The sequence below is a fragment of the Gavialis gangeticus genome, unplaced genomic scaffold (assembly GCF_001723915.1).
Source record: "Gavialis gangeticus isolate Ggan-Ray unplaced genomic scaffold, GavGan_comp1, whole genome shotgun sequence".
Classification (NCBI taxonomy): Eukaryota; Metazoa; Chordata; order Crocodylia; family Gavialidae; genus Gavialis; species Gavialis gangeticus.
In genome coordinates this window covers 82,470,534-82,476,614 of record NW_017729022.1, presented here as the reverse complement: position 1 = coordinate 82,476,614, position 6,081 = coordinate 82,470,534, and the positions used below count along the sequence as shown (strand labels likewise).

At 46.0% G+C, this 6,081-nt stretch overlaps 1 long non-coding RNA gene across 1 annotated transcript in view; it reads right to left on the bottom strand.

The window, feature by feature from the left end:
- Positions 1–2,545: 2,545 nt before the first annotated feature.
- Positions 2,546–6,081, bottom strand: part of LOC109297039 — a 15,014-nt gene continuing 11,478 nt past the window's right edge. The window contains exons 2-3 of the long non-coding RNA XR_002097168.1: positions 4,111–4,192; positions 2,546–2,892 (exon numbers count right to left, since the gene is read on the bottom strand). This is a non-coding gene — a long non-coding RNA (uncharacterized LOC109297039). The remainder of the gene's footprint in view (positions 2,893–4,110; positions 4,193–6,081) is intronic.

Sequence of the window (6,081 nt, the reverse complement as noted above, 5' to 3'; positions counted from 1 at the left end):
GGGGGCTGCAGCCACCCTAAAATTCCCAATAGCCCCTGCCACTGGCCCCGCTCCGATCCAGGTGCACATGTGTGCTGCTCACCCAGCTGGGGCAAAGCCATGGCTTGTCCGGGAGATGCAGGGAAGCTGGGTGGGTGAGCAGCAGGAGGACATAGCCCCCGCTTCCACCCGCCATCCAGAGTGCAGCCTGGCCCAGCCCACCCTGTGCAGGTCCAGGGGCACACGCCCGCTCCCATGCCCTCCCAGACTGGTGGTGCGTGGCAGCGCACAGTGGCGGGAGCCCCCCTCCCTGAGTCCCGCAGTCCCCCATCCCAGCTGGGCAGTTTGTCCCAATGCCCTATCTCTCACTGTTGGGGCACTGATCTGCCCCCCGCCACACCCTTTCCCTCCCCTCTCCACCCACCACAACAGACTAACCAGCTGAAGGCAGCTGTGTCCAGCAAGGTGAGGACTGCTGCCTGTTTAGTCTATGGCTAAATCTGCAAAACGGCACTGAATCTTTTCTGAATTGATTTAGAGGCTTCTGATTCAATTTGGACCTTTTATCAGATTTGGCGATTTGGCCACTGAATCAGTCCGAATTTCTTCTGAATCAAATTGGCTACCAAAGCTTTGCACAGCCCTAGGGAACAGACCTACTGTCACTCTACTGGGGGTGTGATCACCCACCTATATGTGTATATATGTTGTTACAAAGTTACAAATTTATAAGCACTGATGTTTATTAGTACTATTCCCTAAGTTAACTGAGTTACTAATTAAACCTTAGAATAGATGACAGTTGTATGTACACAACTATAAATATATGTGTGTATGTAAATATCTGAATATAAATTCATATGTATCTATAGATAATGTAAATAATAAATAATGTAAATAGTTATCTGCTCTGTCAGAGTACTGTTACCGGAGGTATCCCTATACTGGGATCCTGAGATTCCTTACTAGACCAAAGAAACTCAAAAGGATGGGTCTAGCAAAGGTTCCACAAATTGCCACTGGCAGCAGTTAGCACCCCACAGCGGGGTATTACTTTACTAACTACAGAAGTCTCCTTTCTCCTCCGGCATTTAGACACCAAAAATAACTGCTAAAGCACTTCAAGTTAGTGCTATTGTCGCTGTGCTGCTCCTTCTGTACTTGGCATGCTGGGAAGACCACTGCCAACAGAAATTCCTAATAGTTGAACTGTTAATAGTTCATGAAGAGGCAGGAGCAGGCCTCTTCCTGTCCCTTAATCACACCCACCCAGACCACACCTCCCACCTTTAAATAGGAAAGAAAATCTACCTCCCAGGCATTATAAAGTTCTCCAACACAGAGGAAGTGTAGGGAATGAGCCCAATCTGCCCCTGTACCAGCCACGTGGCACCACCCGCCAGCCACGTAGCTGTATTTTACATATGGATGTGTAGCACTAAATGCTGTGCTCCTGAACTATAGTGAAGGCATGGAACACGGAGATGTTCTTGACACAAGTAAGAACACAGGAGCTGACACCTTTTTTTCCTTTGATCTTCTCCTCTTCCCAACTCTATTCTGGGCATTTTAGATCTCGGCACAATCTTGCCTTATTTGTCAACTCATTTGCCAACCATTGCCATGTGTAAAGGAAATAAGAGGCATGTGTGCGTGATAATTAAAAGCGGGCTAAATGCTTTTGCGCTGCTTTAATGATGTTGGTGTCAGTTTCCTGTGCCTACAGCCATGGAGTGAAGCACCGGGCTCTGTGCAGCATCACGGCTCTGCAGGAAGCTCTGCAGGCAGCCTGGCAGCAGCATGGGAAGGCAGGCTCTGCCCAAGAAAAGCGGCGAGCCTGATTTCCCCACCCCACCTCCGGAGCCTGCTTGCTTGCTCAAGCTTCATGGGGGGCCAGTGCTTTCCTCCATGGCTGCGGTGTGCCCCAGGACAGCCCAAGCTGGGTGCCTGCAGGCGGGTGCTGCCTGGAGGGGCCCACTACTGCTGCTGCGGGAAACACCAGCCCCCCCCACAGCCCAGGGACCACTCCGCCCGCTGGCAGCTTGCCCTCCCCTCCCCGCCACCAGAGAGGCAGGTAAATCAGCCGGGTGTGTGCATGACACAGGGGGTTTAATCAGCCATAAATTGAAGAGGTGTTTTTAAAAACCTACTGCTTCAGTTTAGAGTCCTTGTTTCATCTACACACACCCCTTAACTCCAGGAAACAAGGAAACACAGTTTGGGAGGTTGTAAGGCACAAAACATGTTCTTAATGTCTAAAGTAAAGAATCTTTCTCCTCTTCCCACCACATATCTTTACCATTCAAAAGAAACCAATGTTGTCAACCTCCTAAAACATTGTCTAGACTTGTTATCATTGGTATGTTTTCCAATCCTCCATCAAGCATGTAAGCTTGAACATTTTTCCATCAAATTAGGTGTCACAAACCATAATATCTAATCTCTACAAGTATCTATACCTAATTTCTATATGCCCTCCTTTACCACGCAAAGGCCCTTTTTTGCTGGAGTACATAGACTTTGGTGGTGTCCAACAAATTCTATATCTAGAAAGGAATCTGACCTCAGACATTTTGTTTAATATTGGACTGCAATGTCTCCAAGCTATCTGATTGGCTTCTGGCCAGGTTTAGAGGATTCCAAGTATAAATACATTCAGAGGATTGTATGGCATCAGAGTATTGGTTACCTAGCACTTTTCTTCCTTTCTGGCTCTCTTCATAAATCCCAAGGAACTCTGCTCTGTAGTTCTGACAGGTGCTTTACTACAAGCTTTGCCTGCCTTGTGGGGACACTTTGAGCACCTAGGAGCACTTCAAGCTTTTCAGGTGGCTTGATGAGGGTGCGGATAAGATAACCCCCCTGGGCTATTCTAGCCCCATTTCAAATGGGCCTTCTGCAGAGAAGAGCACACTGTCATTAAAAAAAAAACAAGAGGATTAGACAGTTAAGCACTTCATACAAAACTTACCAATTAAGATTTATCCATAGGAAGGCCAGGTTCTTTGGGTAGATGTGATGTATTTTATTAGATCGACTGAGTAGTTGGAAAAAGATCTTAGCAAGCTTTTGGGCGCAGTCATCCTTCTTCAGGTACAGGGACTCTCTGCTGTTCTGACTTCCTTTGCCTGAAGAAGGGTGATTGAACCCAAAAGCTTGCAAAGGAACTTTTTTTCAACTACTCGGTCTAATAAAATATACGACATCTACCCAAACAACCTTGCCTGCCTAATATATCCTTAGACTAACACGGCAACAACCAAAAACCCAGCAAGATTTATCTATGATATTCTAGAAAGTCATCTGTTTTGTACTGGGTGCTGCTGCTCCTTTTTTCTAGGTGTTGCCAGAATTGGTTGTTTTAGGATACTTGACAGAAGGCAAAAATTCAGGCCACTGGATGGGAGAACACAACCCAAGGGCAAATTTTGTCTCTGCTTCAGGATTTAGTATAGCTCCTATGGGCAGGCACTCCAACCTTCCCCAGGACTCTAGTCTAGCAATCAGCAACCTTTAAGGCTGAGGGCTGGATGGACCCAGCTTGCATAAGAGGCAGGTGGGAAGGGAGCACTAGGACCTAGCTGCTGCCACTACTTTTCCCAGTGGTGGCACAGGGAAAAGGCCAGCCTGCAGCTGGCACTTCTCTCCATGACAGCATAAAAAACTGACTGCTGCCAAAGACCCCACCACCCAAATCTGCCAAAGTCCCATGTCAGTGGACTAGATCAAATGGGTCTGTGGGAAGTGGGTTGCTGACCCCTGCCCTAGTCCATGGAATAACACCTGTGGAGCACTCTGATGCAAGCATGGGATTTCACAAAGTGTTTACTGTCATGAACACATAAACCCCCAATAATCCAGCTACTGTAAGCAAGAAGGACAATGTTTCAGATGGGTCTGCTTACTCAGCGTGCCATGCCTTTCAGGTAGGACAGTATGATTTGGCAAATCTGGCCTGACAGCCAAATGACTCAGCCCAACCCTAACAGCTGGAACAGATATATGATGGAAAAAAACCTTAACCCTCTCCCCACCACCCAAAAAAAAACCAAAAAGAAAAACTATGCAGCTGGAGCATTCACATATTAATTGAAATGGACAGCTTGTGACAGTTTCTTCTTTGACACTAACCTCTTACTGACCTGTCCAGCCTTGGGCAAGAAGCTCAGCATGTTTTTGAGGAAGGCAAGTCACCCATTTAGAAAGCACACAGCTGAGGACAAAAGAGGAGCAACTTGTGCGCTGTGAACACACAACGGAATCCAATTCAACGTTTGCCAAATGGAAAAAAAATCAGCATGAAAGAGTTTTGAATGGTGTGAGGGATTGTTAGAGAATAAAAACAAAGCCACTAGTAAGAAATATGCATCTTTTTAATCCCAGCATATAAACAGGGGCTTTTTAAATATATGGGATAGATAAATATATCCTACAGCAGCTTTAAAAAAAGCCAGACTGTATAAAACAGCTGTTGCAATAGATAGAAGAGTCGTTTCCCCCAACACTGAAGTTTACAAGCTCTGCTACAATTAAAATGGACAACATCCAGCTGCAGGCAGCCAGGCACAGAATGCTAACACAAAGCAGGAATAAGACACCCTCACACTTCACCCTGCGTGCTTAGCTTGGGAATCATAAGTCTGTGGAAAGGAGCAGTTACTCTTCTTTATTATACTCAACCTATTTCAAGTGAATTCAGTGCTGTACCTGTTCTGCTGATGACTGCGGCTCTCTTTCCATGGAAAAGGTATGATACAGCAGCCAGCAGTTGTGCAAGCATCCTCACCTCTGCTCCCCTGAAGACAGCATTTTTAAGATTTGAACATTTCAATCTTTAGGGCCGTTTAGATCTCTGACCCCTGCTGAGACCATTGGCAAGAGCACCGATCTCTCCTACTCAGAAGCATATACTGCATGCCAGAGTGCTTTGGAAATCAGGCAAGCAAGCAAATTGAACTGGTAGGTTACTCCTGAACAGAGCGGTCAGAAATATTGTTGCGTGTCCTTTAAGAATTCTTTACCTTTTTCTCAAACGTATTCATTCTTCAATGCAGTCAGCTTATCCATGGCAGACAAGCATTTTTATAAGCACACGACAAGTAGATAGGGCCAAGCTCTGGCCACCAAATTTATCATTTCATTTTTTACTGAACAGCTTCCAGAGACCCAACCAAAACTGGGCCCCAGTTATTTTTAGGCATTGTGTGTAAAGACAGAGAGAGACACTTAGTCATGTTAGTCTGAAGCCAGGAAGAAGGCAAAGTAGAGGCTCACTTTACAGATTAACTGTATCAGTTTCATGGGCAAAATCACTACCCTCTCTCTTTCTTTCATTCCCTTCTGCCCACCCCACTTCCTTGTCTTTTATATTTAAATCATACCTAGTTTATGGTCTGCTTTCAGTATGTACCATCTGACAAAGTGAGCTGTTGCTCACAAATCTCTGATTCAGTTAGTTTTAAGATGCACCTCTACCCTGCCTTCTGCATAAGAGAGCATGAGACCACTGCTGCCCTGAAGAGTTTGCAACCAAATTAGACAGTGCTGTTGGAGGAGTGGAAATACTAGCTCCATTCACCGTCTGTAAAATGAGAAGACAAAGGAGCAGATGCGCTGCCCAAGATCACAAAGGAAACTGGCAGCAGTTGTAGGAAATGAACTCAGTTATTCAGGGTCTCAGCCCACAACCTTAAACACAACAAGATTCTCCTCCTGCCAGCATACGTCTCTGCTTTCATTTACCCCTTTTATACCTCTATGAGAATCACACCTTCACCCTGGTCTCTTCTTCCTTCTCAAGAATCCTGAGAAGTCATGCATTTTGCATTCCATGTGAAGAGAACTGCAGCTGGACTCAGCCACGATGCCCCAAAGAGTCCTGCTGACATAGGACTGCCAAGTGTTGGTCTCTACTGTCCCGTTAATACTGTATGTGGCCTTAAAAGCATGTTTCATTAAGGACTCTGAGGACTGACCCTCCAACTTCTGAAATCAACTCCAGGAGAGTGGGAGTGTTGGTTTCCTGGTGGAGACCAGTTTAGAGCTTTGAGACTCTCGAACAGCTTCCAGTTAGAGAACTTGGTCCCTCCCGCCCACAGCAAA